General features: G+C 52.9%; 1 long non-coding RNA gene across 1 annotated transcript; it reads right to left on the minus strand.

Moving 5' to 3' along the window:
• Nucleotides 1-576: 576 nt before the first annotated feature.
• LOC128842733 (uncharacterized) lies at nucleotides 577-14,902 on the minus strand. The gene is made up of 2 exons (XR_008446101.1): nucleotides 14,597-14,902; nucleotides 577-1,481 (listed from the first exon to the last, which is right to left on the minus strand). It is a non-coding gene; the product is annotated as an uncharacterized LOC128842733 (long non-coding RNA).
• Between the last annotated feature and the right edge of the window lie 11,317 nt (nucleotides 14,903-26,219).

Genomic DNA, 26,219 nt, shown 5'->3' on the forward strand with positions numbered 1-26,219 from the left:
CTGCAGCTGGGTGTGTCCCTACCTGTGTGTCGTGTGCTGGTAAAGTGCCGTCTGGAGCCTGGGAAAGGGTTTGGCAGGCTTGCCTCAGCAGTACAATACACAGGGAGCCCAGGCTGGTGAGTCAGGCGGGCTCAGTGGTACCCCAGTTCCAAGTGGCCCCCGGGGGGAACCTGGCACAATCTGCTCCACAGGAAGGTCCAAGTCCCACTAGCTCAGTGTGAGCCATGAGCAGGAGGTTTTCTCTCCTGCCCAGGACCTTTGTCAGACATTGTGGTAAATGTCCAACCCTTCTCTGAACCCTGCTAAGGGCGCATCGATGTTTTGCAGATAGGAAAACTGAAACATAGAGAAGTTACGTAACTTGTCTAAGGTAACAGAGTGGGTCAGTAGCAGAGTCATAAACAGACTCCCAGTTCATCATCCCATCCCCTGGACTACGCTGTGCCTTCAAAACGCTCAGGTCTTGTGGCTGAAGTAAAGTCCAGAGAGTCCAGAGATGTGGAATCCACTCCTGGCTCTGCCACTTTGTCCTTTTTCTGTGCCTCGATTTCCCCTCGCAAATCAGAACAGTAATGCTCCCCTGCAAAGTTTACTTGACTAGAAGGAGCTATAGAATTCCACATGACCAATAAACATTAGCTGTACAACAATTATTTGAGTTTACACCAAGGAGTAATTTTCAGCACCTGCATGCGGCAGCAGAAGAGGTCCTGAATGTTGCAGAAACCCACTCCGCCTTGCTGACATTTCCGTCCAAATTTAGCTAACACATTGTTTTATGAATAAATCTGCCACTGGGTTTTTCTGACAAGCGTGTGATTTGGCACTCCCAGCTCAACCCTCTATTATGTATATTTCACCCTATTATTATTTGATAATACATCCTATTACAAGTTATTCCTGGTGGGTGAGCACAGATGTTGTGTGCATTTTAAATCGTTCTTGTTCTTCCCTGAAAAGCTGCATTGGAGCAGTAGAAGGAGGGACGAATTCAGTGACAGCTGCTCAGAGATTTTTGAGATTTAGGTGTAAAGGATTCATGTTGGTATTGTTATTAGTTTCAGTGTTTTGGGTCTAACTTTTTGTCCTTCCCTATTTTGTGGGATGGCTGCTGTCCAGAAGATGTGAAACGCTGATTCCCGTGCTTATGAGTGCTTTTTGGCATATTTATATCAATATCTATGTGCTGATTTTCCTGACTTTCTATTTTATGCTTGTTCTGCTGTTCATCCATGTGATGTTTTTATAAAACATTTAGGAGCACAAGAATCTCCAGGCTGGATCAGCCCCAAGGTCCGTCTAGCCCAGTCTCCTGTCACAGGCAATTACCCTGGTCATCCTGCTGGCCCTTTTTGAATACTGGTGCATTAGCACTCTTCTGTCCCCAGTATTCCAAGATTTATTTCAAAATAACATCAGCAGGCCAGAGATCTCCTCCTCCAACTCTTCTAGGACTCTTGGGTGCAAGTTATCTGGGCCTGCTGATTTAAAAAAAAAATTAAATGTTGTTTAAAATCCTCCTTAGTTACTCATAGATGGGAAAGTACTTCATCATCTTCACATGATACAAGCACATCATCCCGTTTCTTTCCAAATACAGAACACAAATATTTATTGAATGCTTCTGCTTTTTCTGCATCATTAACAATTCTACCATCGCCTTCTAGTAATGGGCCTAGATCTGTGAAAGGATTTTTTTGTTCCTAATATACTTTAAAATCTCCCCCTTATTGCCCTCAGCCAGATTTCCAATCTCTCCAAGGCCTGATTCAGGAAACCATCCCTGTTAGGGGATGGTGCTTAAATCCCAATGGCAGTCAACCTAACTCTGCAATACTTCGCTGCGTACCTGCTCCCTGAGGCTGAGATACGACTCAGTAGCATTTTGCCCTCTGAGTTTGTGCTGCACGTGCTGTTGGCCCAAGGAGAACTCCAGAGTTCCCAGTGAGAGTGCACGATTTTCACAGCAGTCGTTGGACGAATAACTAGCCGTTTGTTTTGCTCGGCACTCCGCTGGGGAGCCCGGAATGCTGGAGCGGGAATGGGACAGGAAAGCTGGCTGGCATGGATGGGGTGAGGGAGTAGCTGGCAGATTCAAAAATCTGCTTTGGCAGGTCTGTGCTTTGGGAGGCGCCCTAAATGGGCTGCTAGTTGTTGGAATATGTGTTCTGTGCCCGTGGGCCCTAACTCGCTTCAACCTGCAGGGAGAAAAACATGCTTCTCGTCTGTCTCGCTGGCTGATTAGGAGAGAGGCAGGGCCCAGCTCTCTGAACTATGTGGTGCAGCGCGCAGTGCCACCCTCTGCACAAAAACACTCTCAGTTAATACACAGCAGTAGATCAAACGGAAAAGGCCCCTTTGGTCGTAACCACAACCCACCCCAGGGATGCAAAATCAAATACTGGCACCGTCAAGGAGGAGCTAGCTTCTCCCTCTAGCTCAGGGCGTCATGCTGGAGTCAGGCCTTCCAAAAGGAGGTGCCCAGCTTTGCAGAGCCAAATGCCGAACACAGCTCAGGTAAATGTGGTTTGGTTCAGCTAACAGAGAGAGAAACATTCTGATCTTAGTTACGGGGGTGTAAATCCAGAATAACTCCATTAACGTCAGTGGGGCTGATGTAACTGAGAACAGCACTTGGCCTATGATTTATGACATGCTTTTGGGGTCCTTTAGGATAAAACACTGGAGCAGATCCAGAAATCCTTGCTCAGTTTTCAGTCTGTCCCCACTCGGGTTGTATTCTCACTGACAAGCGAGCGACTAGCTTGCGTACAGACGGAGGCAGGAGGACTGTCTGCATGGAAGGTATTTATTGAGCATCGCTCTCTTTAATAACTATTTGCATGGCAATACCCGGAACTCTCTCCCACCTCTGGGGCTGCACTCATCTGTTCTGCACCTGGATGCTAGACGTGAACTGTGCACACTCATTCCTGTTACCATGGTGACATGGTGTGTGGCATCTCACACCCTGGGGTGCTGTTCAGTGTGGGGGCCGTTCATTTGTGGTGGGACAGTGAAGTGCTGGGTGCGGTTTTTGCGATTTAGCAGCCACACCTTTAGTACTTTCTGCCCCCAACACCTGCTAACCCCGAGCTGAGTGTCCCACGCTGCAGCTCCCTGGCACATCCCAGCCGGGTTAACCCCCTGTCCAGCCACAGCCGTGAACCAGCCTAAGCTCTACTAGAGAAAAAACGAAAGCAAAGGAAATGTGGTTACTTGCGGGGCCTTTTCCGTGTTCTGCAGATGGGCAGTGGCCAGCCAGCAGGGCTGACATTCCGGCAGCAAACTCAACGGGTGTGTACAGCGGGCTAAGCAGATTGAGTCTTTGCTCGACGGTGAACTGTTGTGCAGCGGCCAGTCACCGTGCCGTGTGGAGCTCACTCGATGCGTTAGCGCCTGACCCTGCAGGTTCTGAGCTCCCTGAAGCTTGCAGGATTGGCCCCTTAAAATGAGTCCAGCTAAGCATTCTTTGCACCAGTGACCCCTTTGAAACTGCCTCCTGGCTGCCCAATGGCTGGTTCCAGCAGGTATCTGAGCAGACACAAGTGAGCCGTGTCTGTGGTCAGCGCTCTGAGCCCAGGCCATAGCCGGAAAAGCTGGGCGGAGCGTTAAATTCACAGACTAAAACCTGCTGAGTCAAAACAGATCAGGGTTCTCTTTGGGGTTCACGCCTCTCAAAGACCCATCACCAGCAGGGTCAAATCAATGGTGCCCCAGTGTTTTGGCTTCATCCAAGTTAGAGGCGGGCTCACAAGAGGGTGTGAACAGGTGCAAGAAATGGGTAAACAGCCTCCTCCTGGCTACTCTGGAAAGGCCCATGGAGCAGGCGGCATTAAATCGGACAAGAGCAAACCAGGAGGGAAATGCTCCTTGCCACGAAGACGTTTTAATTCAGCTCCTCACAAGAGGAGCGAGGGGCGAGAACCGCCGTGCCCGAGTGCGGAGCCGGAGGGACAGCAGCACTTTTAAATTCTTCCATTGAGTGGCCAATTCTCAGTTTTGTGGTTCCCTTGGGCCTGATAGCAGCCCAATCTAGTGGACAGGGTATTGTGCAGAGAGTCAGGAGACCAGGTGCCGTGTCACCCAGTGTAAGTCCCTGTTCCCCGTGTCGCGAATGGGCGTGACAATACCAGGGCTGACGGGGGAAGGGGGGGGCCGGTACAAATTACCGGGGCCGGGCAGTCCAGAAGGGGGGCTGGGTTCATCGGCCCTGTTTAGCCAGTCCGCCCTTGCTGGGGGGCCCGAAACATTTTTTTAACCGGGTCCCGAACCCGCTCTCGGCGGCCCTGGCCAGTACTGACGCCTCTTTGAAATGCAGGCTGGGCTCTCTGGGTGAAAGCTCTAGAGATGTGCTCAGGATTAGGGGATGGTGGTTCTGCTGTGCAGCCGGGCGCTGCTAGCTCCCGGACTAAAGCCCAGTGGGCTGCGCTCCCTGCGTAACACGGGCCAAAGAATTTCACCGAGTGCGTCACGAATTAATCCCGTCTCCGGGCAGAGCTAGAGCATGTCATTCAGAAAGAACCCCCCAGCGTCGAGTGAAAGACTCCAAGTGATGGATAATCGCTGGGGAAGCTGGTCCTGGGGTAACTCCCCTCCCTGGAAAAAGAATTGCACTTTATCTCTACTCTGAATTTGTCGAGTTTCAGTGTCCTGCCATTGGATCGTGTTCTGCCGTTGTCTGTTCCATTAACAAGCCGTCTCCTACCGAGATCTTTTCTCCATGTAGGTAGGTACGTACAGCCCATGATCAAACCAAAGAGAAGGTTAGGAGGTGACAAGCTACGTAGACTGATCTTCTTTAGTCTCTTGTTGTCAGGCAGGTCTTCCAGACCTTGAATCATTCTTTTAGCTTCAAACTGTATTCCAGCTTTAGTCTAGCATGATCAACTGCCTGAATTAATGCTGAAATTTAGATACAATATAACTAATGTCACTTGCTCCAAATGCCTCTCGCCCTCCTTAGTAGCTAGTTAACTGGATAGTCGTGTGAGAGTCAGCCATGGCTTTCTCAAATGTGGGAGTGAGATCATAGAAAGGGATAGCCACAGGAGCAGGCACCCGTTTTGTCAGTAATTAAGCCACTTAGTCAGATAAGAGTTGAAGCTATTAAAAGCCAATTGAAATATTTGAAAGTCAAGTGCTTCGGAACACGTCTCAGCTCTGCTCCATTCCACAGCTCTGCAAAGCCTTTGGGAAAAGTTCACAAAGTGAAACACAAGCTGAAATCACTCTCCGAAAAGCCAAGCTGGAATGCACCAGTCCTAGTGCCAGTCTCACCGACTGGGGGCAACGCTGTCATTTCTCAGCCCTCCCCACGGGAGGGATCTCCCGGAAAGGATGCAACCTGTCTCTCTCCCTTCCCCGCCAAATAATCCATGAGACTTCCTCCCACCCTGGAATTCCACAAGTAATTTCACTAGTCGAGGAAGCTCCTCTTCCCTTACTCTCTTCACGGCCTGTACGTGTACGTCCTGCTGCAGTCTTCTTCTTCTCATCAGAATTTCTGATGAATCTATGAAACCAAAATGCCGCCACCCTCCCCTAAAAACTCCTGTGGAGAGCAGCTCCTGGGGGACATGGATAATCGGAGGGTTAGAGACCCTTCCACGGTCTTTGGCTCCAGTTATAAGGAGAATCACACGAGAGACAGGTGATGAAAAGTACACACCGTTAGCGCCGTCAGTGGCATAGAACAATCTCCAGGGGATGTAAGACAGCCCAGCCCAGGCCCAAGTTGCTAAAGCAAGCAGAGCTATTAGAGAAGACTGGGGAAGCGGAGAGGACACATTAAGATGATGTACTTGCTCCCCGTTATCAGGGATGCTAGAAACAGAAATAGATTGTGCGCCATAAAGTCAGGAACACGCAGCAAATCTGCCGTCAGCTGACAGATGCTGTTACAAAGAGACTGGAGACCCTGCAAGGTGTGAGGTCTCTGGGTGCGGGAGACATTTACCCCCATTACATATCTCAGCTGACAGCTGACACACCTGCTGGGGGCTCTGCCTTTTGGAGTGAAAGGCCTTTGGAGCTGGGTGCCTCTCTCAGTGCAAACTGTCGATGACTAACTAGCTACCTCACGGTAGTGTCTCGGTGGAGGAAGAGTCCAGGTGCCAGAGCACAAACTTCCCCTGCCCTAGCCAGCCGGGCTCCCGGGACTGGTCACTCGGTTCATTTCTGGAGCTGAGTCCTCCAGGGTCAGCAGCAAGGATGGGCTTGACCCAAGGCCCCGCCCAATGGCCGCCCACATCCCTGTATTAACTGGCGTAGGAAAGCCGGGTGCTTAGGCCGGGCTCTGTCTAGCAATGCACAGACACCTGGGCTTGGGCACTGTAGCAGGCACAGACCCGTGTCCACGCTGACATCATAGGATCTCTGCGTGCTCTGCACCCTGGAATATGTGGCCTGATTTACAAGTGCCTAACTTCAGGTCCCTCTACTGAAATCTGTGCCTGAGCCCGTCCCTTTGGCAATCTCTCAGGGCACAAGATTGCTCGCAGGTCTCCGATTTGCAGAGCTCCCTTTTCAGCACGCCAAGCTGTGACACGCACCGTGTTCACGGGGAACAGTCACTCCCAGCTCTCTGCCAAGTGGCCATGCAGAGCAAGGCTTTGTTCTGCTGTGCGACGATGCGGCTCAGGACGTCACTAGATGAATGTGTGAACAGAATGCAGGTAAAGAACATCAACAATTAGTTTATAGGGCTCATGCTGAATGAACCATGTGCCCCTTCTAAGTGTAAAACCCCAAACCTGCTGGGCAATGGGACCCTTCCCTGGGCCAGGCCTGCAGGTTTGCTAGGCAAACGGTGTACAATCCTTACCCTGGTATCATGTAGTGCAACAAACGGTGTGGTTGGTTCACCAGTTTTTCTATTGCTGCTTTTCTGAGCAGGTCAAACCACTCAGCTCACTTTCCTGAAGTGGTGGGGACATGAGGCCTGACCTGGGCACCCGGCTTTCTATGGAGGAACGCGGGATTCCTCCCTGTGAATAACGTAATTCTGTTTGTTGCAAGCCAGGGACTCCACATCAGTGCTGCTGTTGTGTTGCTGTTCGTTACTCCGGGCACTGACAGGAGCAAGCGGAGTATAAATAGCGGAGGGTTGGAAAGTAAATACTGTGTCCTCTGGGGGTAGTAAACAGAGCTTCCGCCTGACTTCGCATAGCTCCCAAATGGGGGTGGCTGTTATGTCCCCACAGTGGCTCTTCCCTGATGCCTGTCTGGGATCATTTGCTGTAATTACTCCCTCGGTGGGGTTACACTGACAGCTCATCAGCGTAACGTGGAAAGAACTGCAAAATGGTTAAGAGGGTGAATATTTACAGCACAGGCTGGTGTGAAATGTAGCAAGGGAAATCAGAACCTCACAGAGGCTGAAAGTGTGGATTTGAAAACAAACCTGATTAGCGGCTCGGGGAGGCCACGCATTATGTGTGCGTGCTGGGGTTTGACGCAGTTTAACCGCGAGAGGTATCAAAGTGCTCTTGTGAATTTCAGGCTGCCAAGCTGTTTGTTATGTTCTGATCTTTCTAAAGGTAATGAATAGACCAGGTCTGAAATCCATCCAGAGCCAGGAAAACCAGCCGTGCTCATGTAGACACAAGCTGCGCTTTCCATGCAGGGACTCGCAGGGTGGGACAGGGCTGGATCGGCACCGAGAGCCCCACTGTTACCAATGCAGACGCTATAGCAGGGAAGAGTCCAGCGACTCATCCCAGATACTCACTGAGCTTCGAAAGCTGCTTCTTCTCCTAGCTGCCATCACAGAGGAGCTGCCCCCCAACAGTCCTGAGCGCCAAATGTCTGGGCCCTAAGGGCAGGGCATTCTCAATGGGCACCTCCTGCAGCTCTGGCGTTCGTGCCCTGTGGGAGCCTGAGACCCTGGAGTCTGGATGCGCTGCCAGGCCGGCGTAGCCCTCTCATGTTTCCCCGGGAGGTGACTCTGTGGCACATGCCAATGTGCCAGTGTCGTTTGGTCGGCCTGGATCCTTTCAGATGGTGAGAACGATGTGCTGCAGGACATTTGCGTACGAACTCTTTTACCGACTGAAACATTAACTCTCATGGCCCCCTGGCTAGCAGTGCACACACACACCCGTGGTAACTGCCCGGCTAGCCAAGCTAAGTTAGTGCCACCCCGCACTGTGGCCAACTGCAGGGCTGTCAGCCTGGTGCCCTCTCACCCTGCAGTCACGTCTTTCAGTTCCCGGCCGGGGTTGCCCCGCTGCCCGGAGAGCTGGCGCTGAGGGGTGGCCCAGGGGCTGTGCTCGACCTGTTACCGGCCTGAGATACAACATCTCCCAGAGCTCTGCTAGGACAATGTCCACATCCACCCCAAGCGTGCCGTGCAACAAATGATCCTCGATCTGGGTCAAGCTGGGGCCTTCCTGGCTCATGCGTCAGCCCCAATTTAAACGTGTTTCCAACTCCTGACATATGGAATGTGTGAGCAGGACTGGAACCTGGCTTGCTCTCCCATGGCTGGTGGAAGCTGGCTTCGGCTGGCGGGCTGGTGGTATAACACTGAGCTCTTCCATAGCCTAGTTACCTACTGGAACCGGCTGAGATTGTTCCAACAGAGCTTCCGTTGGGGGCAGCATGTCCGGGTCAAAGCACTGAGCAAACCGTGGCCAAGAAGAGACCCCCGGTGCTCCAAGCGCACGCTGGGGGAAGATGTGCTCAGTAAGAAGGGGCACATCTGTGCAGAATCCAGCCCACAGGAAGGATAGCACAGCTCTTAAATGGCCGAGCCCAGTGCAAAATGGCCAGTTCCAGGTCACAGGCCCAGACTTGGCACGGGACCCGGCAGTTCTGTGCTTCCAAAAACCCAGGTCATTCCGCTGCAGACACAACCCAGGAGTCCGGTCCATCCTCGACGGAAATGGAAGCCTGGCCTACAAAGTGCAGAGGGGTGAAGCAGCTGTGACTTGGTGCCCTGCCCTCGTCTGCCTTGAGAACGAATCTTCACCCCTGAGACCAAATAACCGTGAGAGGCCCACGAGGCCTGCGTCAGTGTCACCGTCCCCCAGAGATACAGCCCTGCTTGGGACGGGTCACTACGGTCTCGCCAGCTCCTCTCGCTAATCAAGTGGCTCGTTGTAATTACCAAAACTGGTCTTTGTCCATCAAAAAAGACTTAGCTCAAGGCTGACTCCGATATAAAAACCGCTTCTGAGCCCAGGCCAGGCAGTGCAGGTGCTGGCACCAGGCCGACTGCCCCAGGCCTGGGAGGAGGTCAGGTTCGGGGAGAGCTGGGATAGAGGGCGAATCAGCTCCTGTCACCCACTCCTGCACCAGCCCATCCTGCTCTGGCAACACTCGCTCACGCCACAGGGACTTTGGCTTGCCTAGGGCAGTCACTATGATTTTTAATCAGTGAAAGGCTTCCCCAGTGTGAGCACAGCTAGGCCTTGCTCCGTAAGGCAACGTGCACCGGGGCAGCTGCACAGATTGAGTGACCCCAGTGCAAGCCCCACTCCTCATCTGCTTCCTGCTCCGCCTCCTCTTCCTCCCTCAGATGGAATCAACCCCCCTGGAAAGAACAGTGCACGAATCTGTGACCAGCCAGGGAGCTGCTTCCTTGTAGTAATGGCTGCTTTTCACCTAAGCCAATGGAGCGCTAAACATCTAATCCAGCCAGCGATAGAGCACCTTGCTTCATGGCAAATCAAAGTAGCCTTCCCAGGCAAATAAAATGGCCTGGCTTCGGTAATCCTGCAAAACCTGTCTCAGTCCTGCTCTTCCCATGTCTGCTGGGCCTGTCACTGCAGTGCTCAGCCGCTCTGAAAGCCTCACCGTAACACTCGTGACTTCTATCCATTAGCACCAGACTCGCACTGGCGTGTGACGAATTCTCCTGCTCCCGCTGCGGGTCTGCACTCCAGCACACCTGGCTCCCGGGAGCCAGGAGACACATGCAGCCTTTGCCCAGCTGTGGATGCACTGGCACCAGGAAGGCGGCAGCCTGGAAATGATGAGCGATTCCTTTTTTCATTCCCTTTAATTGAACATACCTGCCTCATCAATTAGCTCATTGCCTGCCCTTTAAAGAAAAGAACTCTCTCCCCCTGTTTTGCAGGGTTCTGAGCTGCTCTCCTTCTCAGGGAGTGAGCACCTTGACTCCTGCAGTAAGCTGAAATCATCTGACTTTTTTCACCCATCCTGCAACGGGGACAGGGACAAAATTACCAGCGTCTTTGAAACAAATGTTTGCTCTGGAGCCAAGACTTAACTCCCATCCCCCAACTCCACTCCCCAAACCTGGCGCTAGGAGGGAAACGGTTGTGGCAGAGTCCCAGAATGGCGTGAAGAGCACAGCTGTGAAACACCCCAGACGGACTCCAGCATTCATCATGTTATCGCTTTGCGTTAGCCAGAGCCCCTTGCTTAACTTGGAATCTCCGTCTCTGGAGATATTTAAGAGTAGGTTAGATAAATGTCTATCAGGGATGGTCTAGACAGTATTTGGTCCTGCCATGCGGGCAGGGGACTGGACTCGATGACCTCTCGAGGTCCCTTCCAGTCCTATAATCTATGAATCTTCATAAAATATTTAGATTAGCAGGAGTAAGCAAGTTGTAAGCAAGACATGAGAAGTAATTCTTCCACTCCATGCTGATAAGGCATCAGCTGGAGTATTGTGTCCAGTTCTGGGTGCCAAATTTCAGGAAAGATATCAACAAATTGGAGAAAGTCCAGAGGAGAGCGACAAAAATGATGAAAGGTCTAGAAATCTATGCGAAAAGACTGAAAAAGTTGTGATCGTTTTGTCTGGAGAAGAGAAGACTGATGGGCGGGGGCGGGGGACGGGACATTGTAACAGTTTTCAAGTACATACAAGGTTATTACAAGGAGGAGGGAGAAAAATTGTTCTTATTAATCTCTGAAGATATGACAAGAAGCAATGGGCTTAAATTGCAGCAAAACTTCCTAACTGTCAGGGTATCTAAGCATTGGGATAAATTGCCTAGGGAGGTTGTTGAATTTCCATCACTGGAGGTTTTTAAGAACAGGTTAGACAAACACCTGTCAGGAATGGTCTAGATAATACTTAGTCCTGCCTTGAGTGCAGGGGACTGGACTAGATGACTTCTCGAGGTCCCTTCCAGTCCTGTGATTCTATGATTCTATGAACTTGTTCTCCCCGATGGCTGCGCCTGTCCCTGGCCTACAAGGCACCTCTCCGGCCTGGTTACGCTACAGAGTCAGGTCGACGCAAGGCAGCTTACGTCCCCCTAACTCTGTAAAGTGTCTGCACTGCAACGAGGCTCCCGCCGACGTAACTCGCCCACTACACCGACCTAATACCTCCACCCCGCGAGAGGCGGAGCGCCTAGGTCGCTGTCGCTAGGGCGACGCAGCGTCCGTGTAGACATGCGTTCCTTACATCACCTGTTGGCTGTCAGCCCCACCCAGGGCTCCCTGCTGGAGTCCCCCTGCCCTCAGCCCCATGGTGGGGGATCCGGTTATCAGTGCCCCAAAGTTAAGTGGGTGGACGTGCTCCTGGTGAGGACGCGCACCTCCGACAGAAGGCACTAGTGGGGATGTGAACCACCCCTTCCATTACTGCGGGAACTGTGACCTGATTCTATAGTGTAGACATGCTCCTGATCTGTGCAATGGAAGTGGCCTCTGAGGAAGGAACCACCTGGCCTCTCTCTCCACGTGTCCTTCTGGAGGCCTCTGGGCAAGCAGAGATGCTCCTTGGGCAATCGCCTGCTGCCCCCTCTGCACGTGCTCCCCACAGGCCACAGCCAGAAACCCAGGGGCACAGCCTGCTTCCGGCTGCCGTGCCCAACAAGCACGTGTGATAGGGAGGAGCCACTTCCCGTCCTTTCAAAGGGCCACAGAGCTGCCATTGCAGGGTGCTCTGCCCAGAGCTCTACCCTGCGTCAGCCGGTCCCACCACCCTGAGACTCTGCTCCCCCCAGCAGCAAATCCCCGCCCCGGCCCCAGCTCACTCCTGTTCTGCAGCGTGTCCCAGTGGATTGCTCGTTTGGGGAGACGAGAGACTCGGATTAGCCATTCACCGATCACTGAGAAACTGCTCAGAGCTGACACCTCAGCCGCCAGAGTCACGCTCGGTTTGCCGCGGAGAGGGGGTTTTCCTGGCGGGCTGGCAGAGGAAATCGTAGTCACAGGTTATCCGGGCCTTTGGAGGCGACCTGGTGGGAATCGCAGCGCCTGTGTTTGGCATGGATCATGTAGCCGAGTTCTCACAGGACACTTCCCCAGCATGCCATTAACAAAGGATAAAAACCAGAGAACACTTCAAATGCATCTAATGCACCGTGTCAACTCCGGGAACTTTAGGGTTGCAAAACGAATCGGGGCTCGATGGCTTGAAACAGGAGGCCGGGTCCCCAGGGACCTCATCTCTCACCTGACATTGGTCTCTGGAGGCTAGAAACCACAGCTTAATGCTGGGAAATCACAGTGATTCTGGATGGGTGGAAAGACATCCGGGAAGGCCCTGAACGCTACTTGGAAATAAGTCATATGCAGAGTCACCAGGTATTTTGCTGCTGGCTGAGGAAATGCGGTCTCTGTACAGTCATTGTTATTTTATTTGTTAAGTGCCCCGTGTACTGGTTTTGGCTGACGAAGGAAACGTACCATCTATGGGTGAGACCTTCAGAAGCACAGCGGTGACGTAGGAGCACAAGGCCCAGCGACTTTCACTCACATCACACAACGACTTCTAAAAATGGCTTCCCACATGCTTTCACCAACATCCCCGCTGAGGGCAAGGATCTTGCTGTCAGATAGACTCACAGACTTTAAGGTCAGAAGGGACCATTATGATCATCTAGTCTGACCCCCTGCACAATGCAGGCCACAGAATCTCACCCACCCACTCCTGTAACAAACCCCTGACCTATATCTGAGTTACTGAAGTCCTCAAATCGTGGTTTAAAGGCTTCAAGGTGCAGAGAACCTTCCAGCAAGTACCCCGTGCCCCATGCTGCAGAGGAAGACGAAAAAACCCCAGGGCCTCTTCCAATCTGCCCTGGAGGAAAATTCCATCCCAACCCCGAATACGGGGATCAGCTAAACCCTGAGCATGTGGGCAAGACTCACCAGCCAGACACCCAGGAAAGAATTCTCTGTAGTAACTCAGATCCCACCCCATCTAACATCCCATCACAAGTCATTGGGCATATTTACCACTAATACTCAAAGACGAATTAATTGCCAAAATTAGGCTATCCATCATACCATCCCCTCCATAAACTTATCAAGCTTAGTCTTGAAGCCAGATATGTCTTTTGCCCCCACTGCTCCCCTTGGAAGGCTGTTCCAGAACTTCACTCCTCTGATGGTTAGAAACCTTCGTCTAATTTCAAGTCTAAACTTCCTGATGTGAGGCTGTGGTTCACGTTAAACTCAGTGGTTGGAAACCCCCCAGGCCCAACCCGAGAGGCGATGTGTTAGTTGCACATAAACCAGTGGCAGGAAGGGGAATCTAAATTAGTGTAACTTTCACAGGCCAGCTGCCCAGTTCCAGTCAGCGACACCGGTTACAAACGAGAATCGCTCTATAGAAGCCAAGGGAATTTCCTGTACGTTAGGAAACAACGGCCAAGATAAATGAGTGCTAGTAGCCGATGTGGCTAGTCTCACGTGGCTGAACCTGGGAACGGCGCGTGCCCCACGTGGCCAAAGACTGTGTATGTTAAAGTAAGGGGGCTGTGAGCTGCTGTTCATGCCACACCCCTGAGTGTGTCTGTTACACCCATTTACAGCTGGCCAGGCCAGAAGCCCCCTGTGAACTCCTGCCTCACACAGGCCAGAGGACCTCACCCAGCGGCTCCTGCAGCTACTCCAGTAACGTCTGGCGGAGCTGGAGGGAGCATGGCTTTTAGTAAGACAGACGCCGTGGAAAGACTCCAAATGGAGAATCCACCATGTCCCTTGGTAAGCTCTTACAATCGCTATCCGCACTGTAAAAAAACCCGCATCTTATTTCCAGTGTGAACATGAATTAAACTTCCTTGTGGCCACCTTGCTTTCTAATTTATCTAGCTAGGGATTTCACCCACCTGGCGATGAGCATCCTACAGCAACGTACAGATAGGTGATGCTGCACCTCCTGGCGCAGAGCCTGCAGCCCTGTCCTGCCCCCACACGGGCACACCCCCATCCTTCCCCTTGCGCACTGGGCCCAGGCCAGCCCAGAGCAGTTCGGTGCTGGGGGCAGGTGCTAGCAATGGCTGGGAAGGGGGACTTCTCCATTTACATGTGAGCCAGGCATTTCCGATTGGCTGCACTCCCCAGAGACGGCTCAGCAGAGAACCTGGCCAGGTGTATCCCACGGCATGCTGGTGGCACTGGGAGCCCACCTCCAATCCAGGTCCTGCCCTTTGGGAGGAAGAGGATGTGTAGTCCCATGGAGTCTCTGTAGCTCTGCCGGGCTCTACCCCGCCACCTGCACCCCCATCCAATTCCGGGACTACACCTGGATCCATTTCTATCAGTCTTTCTGGGCTTCCCACTACACCCCACACTACAGGGCTCAGCAGCTGGGGGACATGGAGAGCAGACGGCTCAGGGCTTTGGGAATGGCCATGGAGCCTTTCACATCAGTTACCTGCTGGGATCCAGGCCTGCCTGGTTGGAATCTCTGGACCACTGCTGCCGGCTGCAAGAGGAGTTGCTGGTTTCAGCCCAATTGCTCATGGGCAGGCGGGTGTATCACACAGCCCCCACCCTGGACCCCAGCACATCACTGGTAGAGTGTCTGAGGACAGGCTGAGGTCTGAAAGAGGTAGAGAGACCAAAGTCCCGTTGTCCCCTGATGGGGTCCCTGCTAGCCAGGCTGGAGGCACCAGGTGAGGCAGCGCAGGGATCAGCCAGGCTGTACTTGGAGCAAAGAAACTGGGCGTAAAAGGGCCAACTCCAGATACATCAATTCCTGCCCAAGAATTCACAGTAAGGCATAAAGGAGCTACCCAGGAGCTCTCAGAGACACTGTGCTAATCCAGTCCCAGTGCACAGGGCTTGAGCTCTGCCCCCAATGACGTGAACAGCAAAGTACTTCAATTTACATAAAATGGCAGTAATTGGATTTTACGAGTCACTTAAATGTGCTTCCAAGTGAATTTGAAAGCTACTTAGAGGAAGAGTAAATCATCCAGAGAGAGCCTGCTTAGCCCTGCCAGCAAGTCCCCAATGCACCAGGGACTCTCCATGCCATGCAGCCACCCCGCAGCGCATGCAGGAGTGTCCTCTCCTGGAGTTAACCAGACCCTGCAGCCTGTCAGAGCTGACAGGTGTAAATGAACAAAATTTAGCTGGTGTTTGCAGGGGGAAAAAACACAAAAGAGCTGCCTCTTATCAAGTGATATTGTACAATAATTGCACCGCCTCCATATTGCAGCAATTTGTGTTTACACAGAAGGAAGCTCGATGTCTGCACAGGTTCTGCACCCAGGGTTTGGAGCGAACGGCACACGCTGAGAGCTGGAGTCTAATAGTCACACGTGGCGTTTCACTGGAGTGGTACTAGCTGTAGAGACAGGCCACAGAGCACAGGATAACCTGTGCCAGGATACATGTGTGACTCTCTCACGCCCCAACTCCATCTCAGGGGCGAGGGCTGTGCAGAAGCGCATGTGGAAAGTTCCCCATTAGAGGAGAGTCAAATGCACGGGGTCAGATTCGCTCCCCTGGCTTCGGCAGATGACTTTGGCCCAGTGTTTCTGCCAGGGATTGGGAGCGTCTCAGGACTCTCATTTTCCTTGATGCCGTATTTACTGCAGTTATTGTACCACCCAGAGGTCCACTGGGCCCCACCCCCTTGGCCACACGCCCTTTCACACTTTCGCTCTCTCAGAAAGATACAACTGCAGCTTTGTTTGGGGGCCCAATTCTAGAAGGCGCTGAGCTCCCTCATCCTCCACCAAAGCCAATGGCACCTGAGCCCCTGATTCAGCAAAACCTTTACTCACATATTTAAGGTCAAGCGTGTGCTTACGTGTTTTGCTGACTAGGGCTGGAGTGTGGAAGAGGCGCTCAGCTTCCCCAGCAGGTGGGTCGCCCTTCGAGACACATCCCTTTTTCTGCGTGGCGACTTCCCCCCACACCACGTCCCTCAGTATGTGGCAGAGGCAGCTGTTGCAACAACAAAATGAAACTATGCAAACTTATTCCTTTTCCGAGGCAAATCCTAGCCAGTGAGGACCATGGCTTGCCTCCGGGCACCGTTCCCTGCCCACAGACGGGACTGAATCTGCGAGGGCGTCCCCGGGCAGGAGGCTGTCTCCGGAGGGAGTGCAGCATGAGCAGGTGTGGCAGCAATATTTGACACATGCACAATGTCTCCTGGCTGATTGTTGCCTGTTGTTGCAGGGCTGGGCAGGCATCTCACAGCACTGTCGTGCTCACCACCATTTAGGGAAGACCAGGCTAATGCTCAGGGGAAATCCAGGGGACATGTCAGGCCACATGCAAACCCCTAACGAACAAAGAAGAAGTGTCATGAATCCAATCCTGCCTGACCCTGGATTCTGCCTCCCCAGAGGGCACTGAGCATTTTGGACACCTGGAATGTCGTTGGTGCCAGTCAGGGAGTGGGATCAGGGCTGTGCAATCACGCTAGCCATGTTAATCTCCTTAGCCGAGTACTTCAGCCAGCCTGGGGCAGCGACTGAATAACACCCTAAGAACAGCCCTGGTGGTTAAGTTGTTAATTTGGGGGGTTGGATGGCGAAGGGTGACGGGGACGTGGGCACTCGCTAGAAGCTTTTGGTGCATTGAACCTGGCTACAGAGCTGGGCCAAGCCCTGTGAAACGGGACCAATTCCTATTGGAAACGTGGCACACATCCACTGGCGAAAAGTGCACGTGGGTGGGGCTGGCCCTGCATGTCACTTCTGTCATACACAGGCTTTCCAAGCTACCAAGGGGATCACTGCTTTGGGCATCGCAGGGGGGCTGGCTGGATGGAGAAGGCATGTTCCGAGCAGCGGGCAGGATAGATCCCATCACAAACAGCCCAGCAGTCCTGGTTAAACACATACACACAGCGCACCGTAGAGGAGATAGAATAGCTAGCCATGAATGAGACCTACTGAACAGAATCAGAACTGCTTCATGGTGTGTCATGTGCCCTATACTGCTAAGGGCTCACTGGGACTCCCCTTTCCTCTTCAGCTCTCAAGGCAGGGGCTTGTGCTACTGGAGCAGGAGGATCTGAGTTCTGCCCATGTTGCTGCTATATGTGATCAAAGGATCAAAGCCCAGCAGCCATCTTAGCCGCAGCGTGGCAGCCGTGACGGGCCTCGTGAGAAAGGTGGAAGAACTCGACGAAGAATTTGGTGATAGATATTGAACTTTTGATAGGAAATCCGGTGTGAATAACCTCACGAGACCATGCTGAGCCATACCGTACGCAAACACCTCTAGAGAGAGCCCCGGGAAGAGACTAGCTTCAGATTTATGCAAATTCAGAGAACATCATTCCCTCATCACATTGCAGGTTCCTAGAACTAATGTACTTGGAAAACACAACATGTGGCAGCGTTATCGAGAAACTGACGTGCACTTTGCTCATTTCGGTGTTCCAGAACAGCGAGTGATGGCCACCAGAGCTCAGTTCCCCTGGCAACGGGATTCAAGTCCTTCCCAATGAAATACGATTGTGATTCTATTACTAGCAGCTCACATTCCCCACAAGCGCGTGGAGAGGCTCCCCGTGCACAGACAGCGGCAGACTGGGATGCACAGGAAGGGGATAGAGGGAAGTCAGTGCACCCCAGGACATACGGGAGGCCTCTCCCCAGGCAGGGTCATTCCCAAGCCCAGACCTATGGAAAGCTGCCCTCCAACCCCCTATCCTGGGCCGCACAAGGCGCCCCGACGTGGAAAGCTCCCAGTCCCACTAGCAGAAATAACCTGCCCTCCTTGTGGGGTGTCTGGGGCAGAGGCTCAGAGCCAGGACATGGCCAGACCTGCTGGGACAAAGGAAGGTGGGGATGGTTCATGGCTGAACAGAACCCATTTGTCCCACGGAACGGAAGCCCTGCGAGGGGTAACGGTGTGAGGTGCTTTGGCTCTCGGCTGGCTAAGTGCTGCCGGAGCCGGGGTGCACATTGTGCCTCGCAGGAGGAGACTGCGCACAGTGCATGGACTGCTCAGCGGAGCATCTCGCACGCTGTGCCTGCCCCCAGCTGCACCCCCAGAGCCCACAATGGCGCCCAGGGACAGACAGACACAGGGCTTTACGCCTCCTTTGGCTCCCGTGATCCTGGTCCCTCTGTGCACTGGGCTGGCCCCTGGCACGACGGAAACGCCATTACGGCAGCCTGGCACTGTGGGGGTGCAGGGGAGCCCCGACCGCCCAGGCCATATGGAGGGAGCCACACACCAGCTCTGTGCACTGGAGGACGTCGTGCAGATCATCCTGTGGCTGGCCATGGCGATGCTCGCACCCACTGGGCTGGCGGCCTGATGCAAAGCTGCCCTGGAGCTGCCCAGGGTCAGGCCAGAGTCACTGCCCTGGTAGAATTGCTCAGTCCTTCGTTAATGGAGCCCTCGTCCTGCTATTGCTAATTACAGCCTGCAGCTGATCAATGACTTCCTACAGCTCCAGGTTTCTAGATTGAAAGGCAGATCTGCAGGAAGCAGAGCGTGATGGCAGCTCTCAGTGTGACACTGGATTATACCGGCTGTACGGAGCCCAGAACGTGCACCCCTGGATTTCCTGAGCCACCGCCATCCCTGCAGTCGATGGTCCTTGGGATGACTGGCCCCTTGTCCCTCCCTTGCGCTTCCATTAACACAACCCTTGTGAAAGAATCCTGCTAACGGGCCATGCTCTGGGTCTGACGTCTCTGCTCACGGCCCCGCCTGTGCAATGACAACATACCTGCTGTTCTAGGGCTGCCTTCAGATGGTGGGTAGCAAACACAGTGGTTGCCCCAGGAGTGCTGTAAAACAGCATCACATCGATACAGGCCACATGCATTGGTGCTGGTACCTGGATCGGAGCATCTGCTTCAAGAGGCGGGTTGGATTGTACACTGGGTCGGCTTCTTCATCCTTATGCATGTTCCTCCCCACACGACTGAGCAGGGTCTGCACGCGTGGCAGAAGAGAGGGGGTGGCTGCAGCGTGAAATGAATTCCCAGGCAGCCACCCTGACTCGGATTGTAATAGAAACAAAGAACTCCCCTAACCACGGGGCGCTCCCCAGCCTATGTGCCCAGCTGCCTCTGCGAGCAGTGTGACCTGTCTGGAGACAGGGGCCAATACAAACCTATCACGCCTGTCTACAAGGAGTTCAAGCTGTGGCTAATTTGGGATTTGGTCACGCTCATAACTTTTATTCTCCTGGGAAGAGATGAGAATTAGATGCTTGGGAAGTAGTAGGAGCCATGTCAGCATTGTTTAGTTCAGAAATGTTAATTGGGAATTGTGGCAACTTGTGTAAAAATTAGGAAATATGTTAATTATGTGTTAAAATAATAAGCCAAGAAAGCAGCTAATCCACTTTGTAACATATGGAGAACTGCCCCCCCATGACCCCGCCCCAAAAAGATTTACAGTTTTTGCCATGCATGAAATTGCTGCATTGTTTAATGAAATCCAAATTAAAATGAGTAAATTGTTTTTTGTAATGATCAAGCCAGAAATTATTGTGTGGAGAAAATAATTTGTCTTGTTTATGAAAAATATGTTTTGGACACAATAATCCAAATATTAGTATGTTTAGAATTAGGAAAAGTGCCTGATTTGATTATGAACAAATAACTACTAAATCAGTATTGCCTTCATTGTATACACACTGATCCAGGAAGAAAGACTGAATGTCTTCAAATGTGTGAGAAATTGTCCTTTGGGGCAGTGAGGTATTTGGGATCAGCGACACCTCATCCTAACCAGACTTCCTGTTATTCACCTAAGACCTGCACTGTGTATCACTAGTTGTGGTTTTTTACAGCCTCACCACTCGTATTTAACTTGCCCTCATTCAATCTACAGACCATCTCCAAGAAAACATCTACCAAGAAAGGCTGAGGGTACATCCCTATGAGACACAGAAACAGAACGCCCCACAGACCGCCTGTAGCTCTGTGGAGGGGCTTCAGTACGTGTCTCGCTGTGAGTTGAAGTGCTCACGCCTGTCTGTGGCCACGCGGCGTGGGATCAAAAGCACAACCAGTCAGAGGAACATGCCCAGTGCGAGTGACACAATGAAAGACAGCAGTGGAGAGAGTGGTCTGTGAGCATGATGGATGCTGTTATAGCAGTGGTCCTCAAACTTTTGTACTGGTGACCCCTTTCACATAGCAAGTCACTGAGTGCGACTCCCCGCTTATAAAATATATTAAAAAGTGTTTTTAATTAACACTATAATAAACCTATTGCTGGAGGTGAAGTGGGCTTTGGGGTGAAGGCTGACAGCTCATGACCCTCCATGTGATAATCTCGCGACCCCCTCAGGGGTCCCGACCCCCAGTTTGAGAAGGCCTGTATTATGGTGATTAATAGAAAAAAAATATTATATTGGAATGAAGTGCTCTGTTAAATACTCCAGTTTGGTGTTAGTTTAACAATATACATCGTGACTGGCCATACAGCAATTTTTCCAGTATTCAAGATTGTTTATGATACTAGAATTGATTTTACCCTTGATAACCAGAATTTAGTGGAATAATTTATTCCAGAGCTTAGAGTACCTCTTTTAAAATTAAGGCTTCATTTACAAATTTTCTTAAAAGAAAAGAAATCTGTTTAATTGAAATTGGTAATAATGTTTAAAACATAAAAAGAAGTTCAAGTAATTGGTTAATAAATGATGACGTGTTCGTATTTTTGTGAATAAAAATTAAATTTAAAAGATATTGTGTCGGGCATTGCCAGTGTCATAATGAGTTGGGCATGAGGCTGCTTGTGTAATAGAGTTACAATGATCAATAGCTTTATTGAGAAGTGAAGCGGTACTAAAGGCCAGGCCCTAGTGCGTCATCAGAGGGGAGCTGGAGCCTAGAGAAGCGGGGCTGGGTTGTGTTAAGTAGAAGGATGTTGCAGTGTAAGCACAAATGAGGCTTTGGCCTAAGTTAGGCTAAGTGCTGAGGAGACTAGGAAAAGGCGCTCGTTAGTGTGAGTGGAGGCTGGAGACAGAGATGGGAACCCTGAAGTTAGCAAGGACATGACCCCGGGTCATGCTGGGGCTGTGTTTTGATTAGAACAGGGATTTAATGAGTGTTTTTGAGGCGTTTGAATGTTTTATTAAAATGCTGTCTATATGGCTAGCACGGAAAGGACACCGGTGCAGATGTTAATTTACATAATGAGTATTGTAAAGAGCCAGTAAAGAGGTGGCAGAAATGTGCCTATGGTGATGGTAGGTTTAATGGTAATTAGTATTATAGGTTATAAAATCTCCTTGCTCGATTGCAGGAGAGCTCCTATTAATATCCACAGGGGCCCGGTAGCCTCCAGGGCTACGAGTCTGTTCTCCACTCTGTTGTCGGTGGACTGATCACCCATTGACACGTCATCCCGTCTCTGAGTGTGAGTATAACTGAAGTACCTGGGTAAGTGGTAACCACACGCCCATCTGCTTAACCAGCCATCTTTCTTTTAAATGAAGTTTGGTTCTATCATTCAAAGGGTCATCCAGTGCCCTGTGCTAAATTAAATTGTCTGTAATCGACCTAGAGGCTGCAACCCGAAAGCTAAGCCTGGTTTATTGCATTCTTAGCTTGAACAATTGCATATTAATTAAAGATGGGTGCAGTTTTCAGCCTCGATGATGTTTTACTGACAAAAGATTTTCAGAGATTTCTCCTGCTCTCATCTCCACTGAGATTTGTCCAACCAGCATCTGAAAGGCGGCTCAGGAAGCTAGCTGGTCTCTAGGCGCCGGTTCGTGCCTTTTCAAACCTTTAGGAAGTGGAGCAGGCTCACTATGCAATGACGGGCTGGTGCTGACCCCCGGGGAAATAGGCAATAAAAAACACTGGAAAAGCACCTGTCAATTAACTGCTAGGTCCTGAGCCAAGCACCGCTCTCCTTATGCCTGTGCAATCCCTGGGGTTCACTGGCTGGGCACAGAATCGGACCCAGTTTGTGGCACAACCTTTAACCCCCCAGCGTCGGGTTGACAGAGCCCCATGTTCATGAGGGACTCTGGAATTGCAGTGGGAATGTGGCGCAGGAGTGGCCGGCTCTCCCCACTCTCCATTGCAGTCACGCCCAGTCAGCCCGGGATGGTTTGGAACCCTGATCACAGCAGTAGCACCCAACACTGGCGTGCGAGAGCCAGGCAGAGACACGGATCAGTCCCACATCACACGCCTCCTAACGGTGCAACAGGCACAAAGCAAAGCAGCAGCAGAGTCTGCAAAGAGGCTGCACGTTCACTGTTGCTTCAGTGACTAACCCCCGTGCTAGCGTGCGAGAGAGAGAGATATGCAGTAGAGGCTCATGCACTAAGCTCCAGAGGTCCCAGGTTCGATCTCGTCCACCGACACCCGTGATCTGTCGGTGTTACACTAGTAGCACCAGGACAGGTGGGAGAGACCGCACGGCTCTCAGGGCCTGGTTTCCCGCTCACGCGCACCTGGGTCCGGCAGTGTCAAGCCATTCACAGGAGTTGTGACCGTGTCTAACTGGGGCCTGAGATCAGACACAGGCCCCGGGAGAGAAAACAACGTCTCTGGCTTTTGCAACGGGCAGGGCTGAGGCTGCCCGAGAAACCCCCACTGTGGCTCCATTTCAATGTCCGGACCCCATTGGAGTCAGTCATGGCCGTGGGGCTGCAGTTCGGCGCGGGCTGTGTACGTGTCACAGCCTTGCCAGCCCATGGACGTGGGCTCAGCGTGAATGCCTGGGGATTGGGGAGCCCTCTGCCTGCTGAGTAACACAGCCCCCTCCGCTGGCTGGACCCATCCCACCAGCTCAGCAGGGAGCAGAAGGGTTGTTCTAGCAGTGGCTGAAAGCCATCGCCCTCAGGGTGCAGCTCCAAACCAAAGCCAACTGGGAAGGCTGCGGGGTCTCTGTCCTGGCCCTGCTCCTGCTCCGTGCAGCTGCAACCCAGACTCCAGTGCACAGTGCCCTACAGAACGGTCATGGGCTGGAAGGACACTCAAGTGCTGTATCCTTGCTCCAGCTCTCTGGTGCGTCTCCAGCTATGGAGAGAGGCTGTGGGGCAGGTTGGATCCCCCTGTGACGGGAGCAGCCGACGGGCCCACAGTTCCTGAGCACTCCAGCCTCTGTTACATTCCCACTGGTTGTGTTTGCTCCCTCCAAAGCCCATGACCAAGCTGGAAGGCGTAGTCGGGGCTGGCTCTGTGTCCGAAGGGGCCTGAGCTGATTAATGCTTCTCATTAGTTTCAGCATCACACAGCAGGATTCATTTTCCCTTTACTTAAGCAACCAAAAGATATTTATCAAACCAGGCAGGTCTCATAAAACAGCCTTACTGCTGGAGCCGAAAATACCAAGCGCCTGCAGGGTAAAAGTAGCCAGCTCTCATCCGTAATGACCAGGTGGCTCGTAGCCCTGCACTTAGCATGGTCTCACCGTGCGGCGCGAGGCAGCCAGTTACGCTAGGCGGTGGCCTCGGCAGGCAGAGCGGGAGCTTGGCCCGCACGCACGAGCATCAGTTCCTGCCTGGCCTACGGCTCTGCCTGCCATGGGGCTGCAAGAGCCTTGGTGAAAACATCCCGGGGCGGGCTCCTCTGTCCCGGTAACCTCCATGGGGCAGCCCCACGGAGTCCCCACAGGACAGGGAAAAACACACAGTCCTGGCTGAATGGGCGGCAGCTGGCCAGCACTGGCCCATGCCCATCACAGCTTCCCAGCCCTGCTGGCCCAGGGCCATGACGCTCGCCTAGGGCTGCCCCTGAGCTCCAGGGCGCTGTGAGGGCAAATGTGGAGCGACGCCACAGGCAGCCGTGTAACTCCTGGGTCAGAGGAGGGCCCAGGCTGTGGCTGGAGTCTCCACGAGTGCCTGGGAGGGCAGGAAAAGGGCCTGAAGAGCATCCCCCCCCCCCCCCCCCGCGCCTAGGAGAGCACAAGGGCAGCTCCCCGCAGAGCTACCATCCCCCCACCGAGGGTGGGGCGGGTCAGGCCCATCTCCCCCCTCAGCCCAGAGGGAGCGCACACGGCGCCTGGCAGCAGCTCTGCTCCCCAGGGACTCCAGGAAGCAGTGCCGTGGGCACTCTCGGGTTGGCGGCTCCGCGCTGGCGCTGAGCAGGCCCGGTTCAGCCTGACTGACAAGGGCCGGTAAGGCCAGTGTCACCACCCCACTGGACAGGCTGGGCCGCTGATACGGAGCTCCAGCATTTCCACAGTGACCAGAGGTTTTGGCTCCGCTTCAGGCCCTGGGGCCCAGCTCCAGCTGCCCAGCACCGCTAAAGGGAGGGCCTCGGCGTGTCAGACTGCACCCTCCCCCCCGCCCCTGAAAAAACCCTGGGCAGTCCAGCTCAGGGGACACGTCTGAGAAGCTGGCACCCCAGACAGGAACTCAGGAGCCCTGAGCAGAGCTGGGTGGTGAGCTCACACTGGGTATGTCTACACTGCAATTAGCCACCCATGGCTGGCCTGGGCTCGGGCTAGGGGCTGTTTAACTGCAGGGTAGATGTTCAGGCTCAGGCTCCCGCCCGAGCTCTGGGACCTTCCCACTCGCAGGTCCTAGACCCTGGGCGCCAGTCAGAGCCCGGAGGTCTGCACTTAGCAGTTAAACAGCCCCTTAGCCCAAGCCCTGCGCGCCTGAGTCACCTGGCACAGGCCAGCCACGGGTGGCTAATCGCAGTACAGACGTCCCCTGTGTGGCGTTGCTTCCCAGCCAAGCTGGAGTAACTGGCAGGAATAAAGGAACTATGTACCTAGGGTGACTCACAGGCCAGTCCTCTGAGCAGCCGCTGCACGGCTTGGAAAGGCTGGCTTCACCGCAGTACAAGTCCTCATTTCCTGTGCATTCACTTGCATGAAAGCCCTTAGTTATTTGTTCTTAGCTGCAGGTGCGCTTCAGGATAATTATTGATGTTAAAGCTCCCGCACGGGGCTGAGAGGGATCCAGCCATTTAAGTATTTTAGCAAGTTCATTAATCGTAGGCTAGTCTGTCATGCAACGATGCCTGAATTGTCAAGCATGGCTGTGACAAGCCAATTATGTCAACTGCTTTTTAATGGCAAATGCTACCCTGGGAGCCAAGCACCTCATTGCTTTTAGGGCAGACCCGGAGAGAAGCCACATAGTCAAGCCAAGAGTTTAAAAATGCATGTAACTGTCCTGGGGAGAGCCCACCGTGCTATAGCTAAGGCAGAGAGGTTTGTGCACACACAGCTGTGCCCTTGTGGTTGCATGTCTTGGTGTGACATGAAGTGATCAGCGAATATCATTTGATTTCATTAATTACAGAGCGAAAGAAAAGGGATGTGGGAATTTACAACGTGGCCTGTGTCCACTTCCTAGCATGCATTCAAACCAGGAGTCCTTGCAGCCCCACCGCACCCAGGGCTCTGTGCTGGCTGGGGCGTCTGAGACCAGTCAGCGTGTGTGCACGCGCAGGTTCAGTCCCAGATCACACTGCAGTGTGACTCTACTGCTCTGGTTTCGCACAGTGTCCTAGGGTCAGTCAGCGCAGCCGGAGAGCCGCATGCCCAGCGGAGCACCGTGCAGAAAAAGCTCTTTCATCCTGGCTGGTCCACTGGAGCGGCCTGCTCTGCTCCCTGCCTAACGACCGCAGGGCTTGCTGGAGAACAGTCAGCTCTGCACCAGGATGCTCCCGGGGCGCAGCGTTAACCCAGCTCAGCTGCGTGTGTGTTACAGCCAAGGCAGGGACTTGTCACTTTCCCACTTTGGAGCTATATATAAAAGTCTGAAAGAAGCTGGGCTGCTGGGTGAGTTACCAGGGTAACGGCAGGAGCCGCAGGAGCGGCCTAGCTCAGCCAGTTTGGTTATTTTTGCTTCCTGCCAGCCCAGGAAAGGAGCATAGAGCTGTGCCAGCAATGTGATGGGCAGCAGTTTGGGCAGCGCGTCTGCCAGTCCCCCTAAGCCCTACATTGCGGGCAGCCTGGCACTGGTCCCCCAGGGCCACACCACGGCCCACTGATGCTCATTCACCTTTTGATTCCTTTTCAAAGAGCATTTGGCCCCCAGGGCCCTGCTCATGCCAGCCTGGTCCCTGCAAGTAGCCCTGCCTCACGTGAGTAAGGGCTTCAAAACTCCCATAGCATGCAGGGATGGAGGCCGTGTT

The sequence above is a fragment of the Malaclemys terrapin genome, chromosome 9, assembly GCF_027887155.1.
Source record: "Malaclemys terrapin pileata isolate rMalTer1 chromosome 9, rMalTer1.hap1, whole genome shotgun sequence".
Classification (NCBI taxonomy): Eukaryota; Metazoa; Chordata; order Testudines; family Emydidae; genus Malaclemys; species Malaclemys terrapin.